Consider the following 14,440-nt stretch of genomic DNA (forward strand, 5'->3'; position numbering starts at 1 on the left):
CATAAAAATTACGTTAATGCCTTGTTTTTCATTATTCCAATTAAGTTTGATCAACATTCAGTTCAATTAATTTGATACTAATATTTTACTTCAAACTAGCTTTTGCACTGAATTCACCTCGAAATCCAACCTGTTAAATTTTCTCTTTTTTGATGTTATTCTCAAAGAAAACAGTAATAAGTAATCCATAACAAATTTATTTTAGGTAAATTTAACATGTTAGGAGTAGATATGAACACATTTGGTACCAAAAATTAGACTTTAATTTTTTTAATTTTGGCCAATGGCAGCGACCACTCTGCATAGTGCACTTCTTCGGATAGACCTCTATGGCGTAGTATTTGTAAGTTATCACATTTTTGCCGACAATTTAGAGTTGCTTTCACTACATTTGGGGCATCTCCGTTAAAAACTAAGAAATTTAAAAAAAAAAAAAACAGTTCTGCGATTAGTTCTTGCCTCTTTTAATTCTGAAATCGGAGATCGTACCTTAATAAATAGCACTAAAGTTACAAAGTATAGGTCCGAAATTAAATTAAATTGATGTGAACTTTTTTGGAATATCGATACAGTGGTGAAATTGGAGGCTTCATGATGTGCTCTATTGAAGGAACCCTACGAGGGCCCCTTTTAACACTCTAACAGCATCTTCTGGCGACGAAAACCATGTGTGCCAAGCCAGGGCTGTACGACGGATGATCCATTAAAACCGCGTTTTGGTCAGTCAAAAAGACTTTGAGCTAATTTGTCAGAACTCGCATTGTCATGTTGCACAATGATTCGGTTTCTCTTGTTCGTTTTTCGAATTATTACATAGGCTTTAGGCAAACAAATTTTGGTATACTACTCAGAATTGACCGCCTTATTTTGCTCAAGCGGAATAGTCCCCACATGACCAGTTTTTCGAATAAAGAGGCTACCATTTGCGACCAAATGCCTCCTCAAAGAACAAATTTCGTTGGATTTGACTCGTCTTAGAAGACCCACATGCTCGATTGCTGTTTTATTCCGGGCTCATACGCATAGATCCATGATTCGTCACCTGTGACGATATTATAAACGTCTTTTGAAGCGACGCGATCGCATTTTTTAATATCTTTTCTAATCGTTCCAACGAGAACAAACTTTTTTGTCCGCCAGGTGTTCATGTAGAAGAAATGCCCAAGGATGCCTCTATATCGCAGTAGATATGTAACATGGCGATCTTGCCTATTTCCTAAACTTATCTGGTAGCACTCGTACAATTTTTAATTGAAAATTAGTAGAAAATCCATAATATGACCATTTTGGGCTATAATTTAAACGATTGACGCTAAACATTGCTCACTAATGCATGAGTTTGAGTCCATCTCATCCCGATAGCCCATCGTAGCAAAATTAAAAGTTACGTTATGTTAAAAAAGTTACGTTGACGTCGTGAGCAGAAACAAAGGATCAAGTAGAAGGGGATGACAAAGATATTATTAGGAACCTCAAGAGGAGGAGGTAACTTCAAAAAATGGAGTTTTGACTGGTGCCAATGGTTCGGCTTCAACAAGAAATGTTTTGATAAAGTCACCTAAATAGGCATAAATAAACTATCGATGATATTAATGGTAATGACAATATATCAATACTCTTGATAGTGTTATCGATTGTCAGATTTTCATTTCAAACTCCACCATTTGATGTAGAAAACTGAAGTTCCGCACATATTCTCCATACTTTGGGAATAGAAGAACAATTAGATAAACTACCTCTCCGTTATTTGGTTGCTCTTCATTTCGGGCGTTTACTTTAACCTTGAATTATTATTATGTAATTTCAATTGTCATCCTTAACAAATTAATGTTGAATACCCATCAACAAACAATTAACTTAATTGTTCTTAACAATGTTTGCAACTTCAATTAACAAATTATTGTTATTTAAACACACAACGACAACTCAGCACTAACGCATTGCTTGCCGAGTGTTTTTAAGAGTTATTTTGCGGATAGACGATGTTGCCTCATACTAACCATTACGATTGCGGCAAAGTGCCAAATTGTCTCTTTAAATTTGAGTGATTGACTGAAATTACATTGCCACGCATCCATCGTCTTGAAAATTGGTAACTTCCCCATTTATCGTTGTTGTTGTTTGTTTGTTTCTGTATTTTACAAATAATGGGCACATATAATTCGAATAATAACCGCCATTGTCTTTGGTGTGGTTTGAACAAACTTAACGAAGACGGGTAGGTAGGTAGGTAGTCTGAAGTCTTGTGACCTCAACGTTTGTTTTTGTTTACAGTTTGGTTGCAGTCAGCATTGCAACAAAAACAGCTACCATCAATGTGACAACTGTGACAATATTTAATGCAACCTTGATGAAGAATTCCATTCGGGGAGGTTTTAAACTGAATTTCTTTGACAAGATATCACACGACACGCTGAGAGAAATCGCCAGCAGCAGGGATGCTTTCCATTATAAAAGGTATTAGCGCCTTGTAAGCTGAGTGGTTGGATGGCTGGTTGTCATGCATATGATCAAATCAGTCAGTTGTCGTATAATGATGTGACTTAACGTGGCCATATGCCGGGCTTGTTTAGTTCATTTAGTTCAAAGAGCTGCAATAAAAGTGCATCCAGAAATTTCTTCCAATAAATTGTTTTTAATTTTAATGTTATGTGCGACTCTGAAATTTGTTTAACATATAAAACTAAACTTTAGTAATCGACATATTTAGATTTAGGTTTAAACTAAGGTGGTATTTAAGGATTATACACATAATTTAGTCAAAATACACTTCATTTTTTAAATATGCGCTACAACTTTGACCTAAGTCTGAATAATAAAAATGTGGCCAAACCATCTCCGTTTCCTACGTTTAATCTGCTTTAGTATGGGTTCCTGGTCGGTAAGTTCCACAGCTCTATGTTACTTGTGTTGTCATTGTTAACACCATGTTATTGTCGAGAGCTCCATGCAAATTTTCATTCGATCATGCCACGGTCGAATACGTGTATTATACAATAACAAACGGGACATTGTTATCGTACGACTATGTCTATCAAATACAAACAACATCAGTTAATATAATTAATAACTTCTCCACACACACACATTTACGAAACCAGAGTTGCTCCTAGATCTTCAAATCTATCTTACAATATATCAATGCATTTTGTATCTCGGTGTCACAAGGCAGTATCTTTTACCCGCATACCGTAAATATGAAAATTGACTCCCTTTTCTTCAAGTCATCTTCGCTCTTCGTCCATCCATAAAATCCGAATGAACAATAACAAAACCAGTTAAGTTTTTCATAATGGGAATGGCAGGAATGAGGAACGAGGGAGGAATATAACAAAACTTTCGCATTAAAGAGTAGAAAAAGAAACAAAATCTGGAATGCATTCACACGTTAAGAAGTGCACAATCAAGTTGAGAATTTGTAGGAAACTAAATTAGGTCACGCACTGCACACCGTACACCAAAACCACATTGCCAATAATTTGGTTTACAAATACATGTGAATATCTTGTTCACCACGATAAACTACGGTTGTTCACATTCAGTTCGTGTGTCTGTGGTTGGTGCGATTGGCGATTAGTTGGGAACTGTATGGCCGGCCAGCCACTAGCCACATGATGAGGGATTATAAACATGGCAATAAACTGTAATTTAGCACGCTTTTACCAAAAAAAACGTATTTTTTTAATTCGACTGGACTTTAGGTACATAGCTGCAGAAATAAGGTATGGTAAAGCAAACCAAAACAACAGAGCAACACAAAAACATACACAAACGAAGGACTATTAACAGCAGATATTAAAGAAGGTATAAGAAATAAAATCAAAGTCAACGTTAATTATTACAACTTCTTATTATCACCTTACAAAATTTTACACAGAATTTTGATCAGCAGAAATTCCATGTCTATAAGATGTGGCGAAAGTTGTATGGTAGTTTTTTGTTCAATGAAATCAGTTTGGGAGATACATACATCTTAATAGTTTGACAACAAATAATACTGGGCAATAATAATAAAATTTAAAAAAAAATATTTTATAGAAAATATAGTAAAAATTCTATAAATTATCACTAGAAGAAAACAAAAAACAATTTCTGAAAAAAGGCTAAGTACACACCTACTCAAAATAATAGATACATCTTATACTGTTCTTTTGACCTACGGCATAACTGTCCTTCCGGGTTCATAATATTAACTTCATCCACTTTCATCGGCAAAAAGAGTATTTCACCCACCAAGCTTTGATCTTTTTATTTACGCGCAGTGATATTTTTCCTTAAAAACGGTTCAAGAATACGGGTTTTTTGTTTTAGCACCGAACTCAGGTAAGATGCTGTCAAAAAATTTATTTTCCCTGATTGGCAATTTTATTAGATTTCGAATGGTATACATATAACCTTAATCGGTTACTTAAAATCGGTAAAAAATCCGGGTTTTATATCCCTATATCCGGTTTAAAATATTAGATAACCGGATCTATTCTCCAAGAAAATTTGTCATTAACGTGTTCAGCATGTCGGGAGCTATATATGGTAAATATTTCAGATACATCCCAGATGTCAATATAAGCGATAACCATTGGGTATGTCTACCTACCAATACATAACAAATAACGAATATACAGAAAAACAAAACATAGGTTTTTTCTGAACAAAAATCGGGTAAATGTCAAAAAAGACAATGAAAACGTGACAATATCGATTAGTTGTCAATGAGAACCATACCTAAATTTCTCTGAGCAACATTTTTGTGGAATATTTGGATGCTGTAAAATCTCATCTTGTGGTACTTTTACTACGGTTCAAGAAAGAAAGGACGAAAATGACATGAAAGGAATTGAGTTAGAAGAATGAAATGTTCTACAAAAAGATTCGCCATTCGATTTGACTGAAGACATGTAATCTCAGAATGAAGCTACAATAACGGCAAACAGAGATATAAAGCTATTTTCTCAAGCATCACAGGCGAAAATTCAAAAAATTCATCGCGCGATATCTCAGAAACTTGACCTATGGGGAAAATTTCCTTTTGGGTTCTTAATATACTCACTGAGGGCTTTCATCTCCAAAAGGAATTTTCCACCGCACAGACCTTGAGTTCCAATTTGTGGCACAGTGTTATTATAACTCAATGTCATAATATTAAAACAATCAACAACCATCGTACAGTGTCGGCCAAAACTAAAGCACCCCCTTAGTAAATTTTTTTAAAATGGTAATTTTTTTTAGGAAAACAAAGTTGTTATTTTTTTGCACTTTTCTTTTTATTTATTTATATCTTTATTATTGGAAAATACAAACATAAGGAATTCAGAAATTAATAAAAAAAAAATTAAAATTCAAAAAAACATTTTAGGTCGCAAACATAAGCGGACAAAACTAAAGCACAACAAAAACTATTGAAATCAATATTTCGTGACGTTTCCTTTATTCTGGATAACATTTGCACATATTCTATGCATAGAGGATATTAAAGCATTAATTATTGCAGGCTATATTGCTTCCCAGGCCATTTTTGCGGCTTCAAATAAATTTTCTTTTTGGTTGATTTTTGGGTTAACGATCTCCCAGTACCCAGTCGAGAGCTAAGATCAGGGGATTGGACGGCCCAATTGAGAACTTCTGTCGAATTGTTTTGGAATCACTTCTTAACCGTTTTCGATACATGTTGTCTTCGTTATCGTTATCTTCCTGGAATGTCCATCTAAGTGGCATATCTTCTTCAGCATAAGGCAACATCACGTATTTTAATGCATTACAATACTTGAAACGATCGATAATTCCATTTATTTTATGAACTGGTCCAATCATGTTTTACAGTGCCCTTACAATATTTAGGATTTAACCGTTGCCAATTTAATGTCATCCGAATCCTTTAAAATCAACTTAGATTCATCAGAAAACAGTATAGTCCTCCATTTTTGGATACCCCTGTTCAGATGGGCGAATTCAAGTCTCGCTTTTTAATTTTTTTAAGATATGAATTTTTTTGTTGCTTGTCGTCGACTGAATAAGCCGTCCTCTACCGCTCTTCTGTGAATCGTTCTTTCCGTTCCTATTTTTTAAATCTAATCGACTTTGTATTTAGCCAGAAGATGATGTAGCATCATTTTTGGATGAATATGAACAATATCGGCTAATGTTTTGATATAGCCCCTTTATAGCGGTACCTCCTGATTTTCGGTAATTTGATGATTTAAGCAAAATTTTCATACTAAAATAGGTGTAATTTTGTACTTAGGGTTATAAAACTTTTCTAACAAAAATTGTGGACCTGGGTCAACGTTGGGTATAGCCCCCATATAACGGTTCCTCCCGATTTTCTGTATTTTAATGATTTAAGCTAAATTTTCCGAAAATTCATTATTTCGCCTGAAATGTTTCAATAATTTAATATCCTGTATGCCTAAAAGATGCTCGTGTGTCATCCAGATTAAAGGATACGCAACGTAATAATGATTTCAATAGTTTTTATTATACCTCGAAATGGGGGTGCTTTAGTTTTGTCCGCTTATACAGTCTGTCGCAAAAGTTAGTATACACTGTTGAAACCAAAATGTATTAGGGATAAATATCACTATAACTTATTGAAAACATCAAACAATTAGTTTTATTTGATAGACAAGAAGGTTGTCTTCCGTAATAACAATTAAAAGTGCGCAATATTTGCATACATTACCAAATGTAGGGTTCGAATCCAAAAAAGACCAAAATGTATGTCGCAAAAGTTAGTATACAACGGAGAATTCTCGTGGAACTGTGTAAAAAATTCTGGATATTTTTGAACAAAATGAAACTAAATCTGTACTTAAGATCATAAAGAGTGTATTAACTGGTTTAAATGTCAGATATAGTGCTTATAGTGACAAGTCCAACGTACACTGGATCGTAAAATCCAAAAAATTGGTCATCTACAAATACAACAACTGTAGCGACAAAATTCCGGGTGTTATGTCCTGTTTATAGATTCTAAAGCCATGAAATGCTCAGAAAAGCTCTAAAGCTTCAATATGGGTGATCTTGGTCGAGTTTCGGCTTGTCCTGTTGTTGTATTTGTAGATGACCATTTTTTGTGGATTTTACGATCCAGTGTACGTTGGACTTGTCACTATAAGTACTATAACTGCCATTAAAACCAATTAATATACTCTTTATGATCTTAAGTACAGATTTAGTTTCATTTTGTTCAAAAATATCAAGAATTTTTTACACAGTTCCACGAGGATTCTCCGTTGTATACTAACTTTTGCGACATAAATTTTGGTCTTTTTGGGATTCGAACCGTACATTTGGTAATGTATGCAAATATTGCGCACTTTTAATTGTTATCACGTAAGACAACCTTCTTGTCTATCAAATAAAACTAATTGTTTGTTGTTTTCAATAAGTTATAGTGATATTTATCCCTAATACATTTTGGTTTCAACCGTGTATACTAACTTTTGCGACAGACTGTATTTGCGACCTAAAATGTTTTTTTGAATTTTAATTTTTTTTATTAAATTCTGAATTGCTTATTTTTATATTTTCCAATAATAAAGATATAAATAAATAAAAAGAAAAATACAAAAAAAATACAACTTGTTATACCCTCAGGATTTATGCTAACGAGGGTATATCACCAATATTTTTGAAAATTTAACATAGCTGAAGCCAAGGTTTACCCTTTTAGAATACGCGACTTGTGGTTCTATATTATACAAATTAATAATTTTTGGATAAAATGAAATGTTGTTGGACTTGGCAAAAAATATTGGCCTTAAAAGATAATTTGTGTGGAAGCTGTGGCTATATTTATGTTAAAAAATGGGTAGAAATGGGTTGAAGCCACCATGTCTTTTTTTTGTTTTCTCTCGATTTGTGAGTAAACCACACTTCTCTCGATTTTCCTGTCAAAGTAAAAGTAGAAGCAAACTAAATAAGGATCATCTCACTAATGTATTACTTTTCAAAATTTGAACTGCTTCTACCATTAAATGATGCTGGCATTTTGAAGCCAGTTTTACAGTGTTTTTTGACATTTTCTTCTAATTTCATTCCGCAAACAGGTTTTACAAAAAATCGTATATAGGATTGTAGAACTCGCGATTCTGAGTTATTTGATATATGTGTCGTGAATGTAGTTTACACAGCTTCATAGAAATCTGCATCCAAATACGGAAATTTTGTGCGAACATTTTTCTAAAAATCATATTTTTCGGGCCTAATTTTTACAATTGTCATTCGATTTCCTCGTACTTGATTGCACATTTTAGTTTTTTACGTTCCGGATCTAACATGTCATTCCCCGTGAAAATCCATCCACTAAAACGCGAGTAACAAGAAAGTCCAAAGTAGAAAAATCACCTAAAATTGTTTTTGGAAATATCGCGTATTTTATCGCGTTTTCTGCGGTTCGTTTCCACTGCAATGAAACAACTAATACAGCATCTTCGTTTTAGCGGAAACAGAGTTTTGAAAACTTCACTGATAAGGGAGCTACATTCATTTTATCCCAAAAAATAGTGTGTGATGCTACATCCACGGTTCTTAATTGATCGTCTTGAAATAGATATATATCGATGTAGATTTTCATGGTGGACATTGAAATCGGATGCGGACAAAAATTGTATGCACTTTGCGCAAATTAGCGATATTTTATAGGTATTTTAATGTTAAGATGCAGCTGATGCTACATCTTAGCCTCCAAATTAAATTTCGAAAAATATATACAAATTAACAGATATGGTCTTGCTGTACATGAAAATCACAAGCGGACAAAACGATTTTGATAATTACGCGATTTACACGTATTTTAAAATGCATATAAATAAAAATGCGTTATTTGTCCTCTATTTCCATTTCAGAAGCTTTGACATATATCCTCATCAACCCAATTAGCTTCCGTAATGGGAAAGCTTTAATATGAATGTCAATAAAGCAAAATCGGTCTATTTTGTTAGGATATTTAAGCAAAATGAAGGAAGTATTCCTATAAATTTTTACAATATTTTCTACTACATAATGCATGTGAAAAAAATATTTTTTTAAACAAAAAATAAATTTTTGACAAAAATATGTGCTTATTTTGGCTGTAACATCCAAACTATAACACCAATCTGTATGATTGCAGTCTCATTTGATACGCCGTGAAGTTTGGATCCACAACAATTTTATATGTAATTATATGACCACTACATAGGCTTTAATTTTGAAAAAAGTACACTTATATTCAATAATTTAGCAATTTTATGTACATTCCGCGAATTCTGTGTAACATTTTGCAGGTATTATGCAATCTACTCGCTTAAGTCACTTCGAGAGAACTTTTTTGTAACAATTGTGCTCATTAAAATAATTAGCGTTTTTATAATATTTTCTTTCTTAATAAGCGAAATAAAAGCGCCATAAATTTTGTCCGCAACAACCAAAAATTGGCTCGCGACTAGATTCGTACTGGGAATCTTTTTCTTAACCTACATATCAATAATCGTTGATGTAGCGCGAAAAAAATTTATCCTTCTTTTTTTGAAATAGAATATGAAATAATTGACAATATTCCTGATATACACTTTCATACGGGCAAAATGTGCCTCATCGAAATAATGGTTTTAGACCCCAAGTATGTTTGGACGAAATGTGTTTCAGACAATTTGGAGTCGATTGAGCAATGTCCGTCCGTCCGTCTGTCTGTCTTTCTGGCTGGCTGGAGCGCACGATAACTCTCGAACGGATCAACCGATTCGGTCCAAAATTTAGCTTTCGTAATATTTTTTTCCAAACTTAGTTTAAGTTCGAAGATGGGTTATATCGGTCCCCCACAAAAGTTCAAAAATTTTCGGAAAATTTATACGTACGATAACTCTTGAAGGGAGTAACCGATTTGGTCCATACTTTGCAAATCGTGAAATGTCTATCAGACTGAGATGAGTTTCCAATATGGACTCAATCTGTCCACTCCTTCGGGTACCTCCCACACAAAATTTGAGATAAGTTCAGTTTAGGACCTGCTCTCGAATCGCTTTGATTTTTGTCTAAGCAACTTCTATTCACTGCCCCCTATACGACGGTACAAGTTTCATCAGGGGCAAGTCCTTGCTGAGAAAATAGCCCCAAAGTTGAAAAAAAGCCCTATGACACCGTGTGAGGTGGTTGGAGCGCAAGATAACTCTAGAGCGGATCTGACGATTCGGTCCAAAATTTGGCCTTAGTAATATTTTGTCCAAACACAGTTTACGTTTGAAGATATGCCATATCGGTCCACTCCTTCAGGTACCTCCCCAACAAAAGTTCAGAAATTTTCGGAAAATGTGTTCATACGGTAACTCTTGAAGAGAGTGGCCGAATTGATCCATACTTTACACATCCTAATATATCTACTTGATCGGGTTCAAATATGGACTATATTTGTCCACTCCATCCGGTACTTCCCACTCAAAATTTCGGATATGTTCACTTTCAGGCCTGCTATCGAATCACTTTGATTTTTGTTGCAGCAACTTGCATTCGCTGCCTCAATTACGATGGTAAACGTTTTTTCAAGGGCAAGTCCATACCCAAACATCTCGAAGGGTGTAAAAACCCCCTATGGCACCATTCCTTTTAGTATCTCCTCCGCAAAACTTTTGATCTCTAATCCTAATGAACATTTTTGTCGGTTCAAATTCCCAAAATTTTTAAAAACATCTAAATACATACGTTTTTTGGGAAAAAAATGTTTCAATATATATAGGCTGAGGGTATATCTCTGTCGGCAAAGCCGACTGATACTTTTTTACTTGTTGAGTATTATATTTAGTAAAATGTAGTACTTATCATAAAGAAAATATTTCTAAAAGCACCTTCTAATATCCATGCTACGTCTGAAACTTGATTTTCCTTCCAAATTTCAAAATTTTAGTTCAAAATAATAAATATTACCAACTTTTTGTAATTTTCTTTTAGACATTTATAGTTCATTTCAAAATTCAGAATTCTAGCTCTATCCCAAAACAAACTCCTGGTATCTTTATTTTTTTTATTTAAAAGCTATGCTCAGCCTTACGACCTAAGTCCATATTTATATTAGGCAATTTTCCTTGCGGCAATTTTCAGTTTGTAGATGAGAGAAGGTGCTGAGAGGCAAAGGGGTCCCATATACCTCGCCTCTCTCTTCACCGAACTGACAGTTGCCGCAAGGAAAATTGCCTAATGTAAATATGGACTTTGGGCTGTAAACTACAGTTCGAGTATATATAACTACTCAAACAAACATACATTAATATAATAGTATTGTTGTAAATTTTTTTAGATATTAAAAGTTTGAAACCAACCATGAATTGGACCCGAAGATAAAAATTAGGTTCCATCGATACCATTGAGCTCATATGGATCGGGGTGCACTCATTAATGCTAGATAAGTCTCTCCTGTCCCTTCTGGGATGTTAGTAACAAATGTATGCATCAATAGAAAACGTTATGAAGTTTTTTGGGTGGATTTTGAATTTCATCACCAGTGAGTATGAATGTTATTAATTAAAAATATTATAATAACAATTATACGCACTAGGATGCCAACGTTAAGGAAATACAAAATATTAAAAGAAACACAAAAAGTTAAAACACAAAAATTGCACAACTTACTATTTTTTACCCACTTTTGATATTTTCCCCCTTTTCGTAAGATTCCCTTTTCGTTGCAATAAATAACACTGTGATACAAAAGTTGATAAACATTTTTTGCAGGAGTTCTGATGCATAAATTCGGTTTTGTAGGAGTCCATGGAAGACGAAAATACCATTGATTTCTTTGGGTCACTTATATTGTCTTTCGAACAAGCCATAGTTTTTTTTAAATCGATGGCTAAGTTATAGTGGTTTAAGTGTGACAAAAACGCAATAAAAACAGGAAAAGGATTTTTCTTGTGCTCTAGGTTGCGTTGAAGATACCAAACAGCGTAATTATTTACATTTATCAATTTACCCAGCAAAAGTCCTCATTACAAACCTCCTTTCCCACCCATTATTTTAACAAGGGCATGTCGCGCGAAATATCTGGTTATTTTGTAACCACTGAAATAAGTAGATACTGAGTAGATTCTGACTACTTATTTCAGTGGTTACAAAATAACCAGATATTTCGCGCGACATGCCCTTGTTAAAATAATAATAATAATCGATCGTGGATGTAGCATCTGACACTATTTTTGGGATAAATCGGATACAGCTCGCATGCCACTAAATTTTTTAAATCGCTGTTTTCGCACAAACGCGACTGATGTGTCAGTTTCTTCATTTAAAGGGAAACGATCCACAGAAAACATGAGCAAATCCGCGATATTTTCAAAAACACTTTTCGCACATTTTTCTGTTTTTGCATTAGCCTTTTCAGCCGTTCTAGTGGATGGATTTTCACGATCTATGATTTATATGATCCGGACCGCGAAAAAACTAAAATATCTTGGGGTCACAATCAAAACGATATTGTAAATACTGTACCAAAAAAATAGGTTTTTTAGAAAAAATATCGCACAAATTTTTGGACTTTGTCAGTAGATTACAGTGATGATGTATAGACTACATAGTCAATATACACAACAAATTATGCGTAATCGCGAGTTCTTTAATTCTACTATTGGCCTTTTAAAATAACTGAATGCGCGCCGCATTTAGATCAAAAATACAAAAAACACCTAAAATCTGGTTTCAAAATGTCAGCATCCATAAAAGGTGGATGGAGTGGAGATTTTGAAAAGTGATACATTAAAAGTGTAATCTTCATTTTGTATTTTTCTACTTTTTCTTTGGGCAGATAGCAGTTACTTAAACGGTTTAACCAGCAATCGAAAAACAACGTGGTACAGTATAATATTTTGCGTATTATGATAGTGCAAACCTTGGCTTCGTCAATATATTTTTTTTTTTACTTTTACTCATATACACTTTCATACGGGCAAAATGTGCCTTATCGAAATAATGGTTTTAGACCTCAAGTATGTTTGGACGAAATCCGTTTTAGACAATATGGAGTTGATTTAGCCATGTCCGTCCGTCTGTCTGTCTAGCTGGCTGGAGCGCACAATAACTCTGGAGCGGATCACCCGATTCGGTCCAAAATTTGGCTTTCGTAATATTTTGTCCAAACTTAGTTTAAGTTCGAAGATGGGATATATCGGCCCACTCCTTCCGGTACCTTGCCCACAAAAGTTCGAAAATTTGTGCGCACGATAACTTTTGAAGGGAGTAACCGATTTGGTCCATACTTTGCAAATCGTGAAATTTCTACCAGACTTAGATGAGGTTCCAATATGGACTCAGTCGATCCACTCCTTCGGCTATCTCCCACACAAAATTTCGGAAAAGTTCTGTTTATGACCTGCTCTCGAATCGCTTTGATTTTTGTTGTGATAGTTTGTATTCACCGCCCCCTATACAATGGTACAAACTTCATCAGGGGGAAGTCCATACTTCCTGATAAAATAGCCTGATTGCACATTGGGCCCAATGGCAGGTTTCTGAGGCAAAAAGTCTAGTTTTGAAGTCATATATTTGTATAAATTAGTAACGGGATTAGATTCTTAACACTTTGAGCCACTTAGAAACAAAATCATTTCAACCTGGCAACTCTTCGTGGTCACATACCGAGCTGTCAAAGATATTGCATGTTACTTTGTAAAATTTTATAAAAATTTATCCATCGAAGAAAAAAATTTGTTTCGCTCGGCAATTAAAAACCGCTGATTTAATAAACAGTTTTTTTAATGGATAAAACGTGTAAAGGTATATAAATTAATATTCTGATTAAGAAATAAAAGAAGTTAGATTTGATAAGGAATATTTGAAGTAGACTTGTGGTGTATTTTTTGTGTAGTTCATATTGTAGTTTAAATAGTTTTTGGAATAAAACTCGCGGTATTGCGACGTATTGTCGAAACTATATATATCTGATAGAAGGTAATAGTGACTACTATATGTGTAAAAAAATTTCATGTCCGTATGGATCCGAATACTTATAGAAAATTACTTACAGATAGCGTGACACTTAAAAATGTGGATATTTTAATTTATTAGACTGGGTTGGGACTGGACGATGCTCAATATGACACAAGTCGCCAAATTTTATAGTAATCTTATCCGAGTTACACCAAGCATTGAAATCTTCAATATTCTAGATCTTTAAATTTAATAACTGGTACTACAAACACCTACTAAATTTCAAGATCTTAACCTGTAATTATAAAGTTTTCAAATAACGGACGCGATCGCGGTTTTCTACTTCCAAAACATAAATTAATGATAGAGGTCACAATTACTATTGTTTTGTATACCAATGCGTCTAATAATCTCTGAGATTTCGCGTTTGGCTAAAACTTGTTGTGGGGGAGGTCCCCCATCCCCTCCATTTTTCGGTATAAAAAGTACCTTACGATCTATTCTCAGACCTTATGAATCTACAAACAAAATTTTATCAAATTCGGTCCAGCCA

The sequence above is a fragment of the Musca autumnalis genome, unplaced genomic scaffold, assembly GCF_047663935.1.
Source record: "Musca autumnalis isolate F117 unplaced genomic scaffold, ASM4766393v1 scaffold_1, whole genome shotgun sequence".
Taxonomy (NCBI): Eukaryota; Metazoa; Arthropoda; class Insecta; order Diptera; family Muscidae; genus Musca; species Musca autumnalis.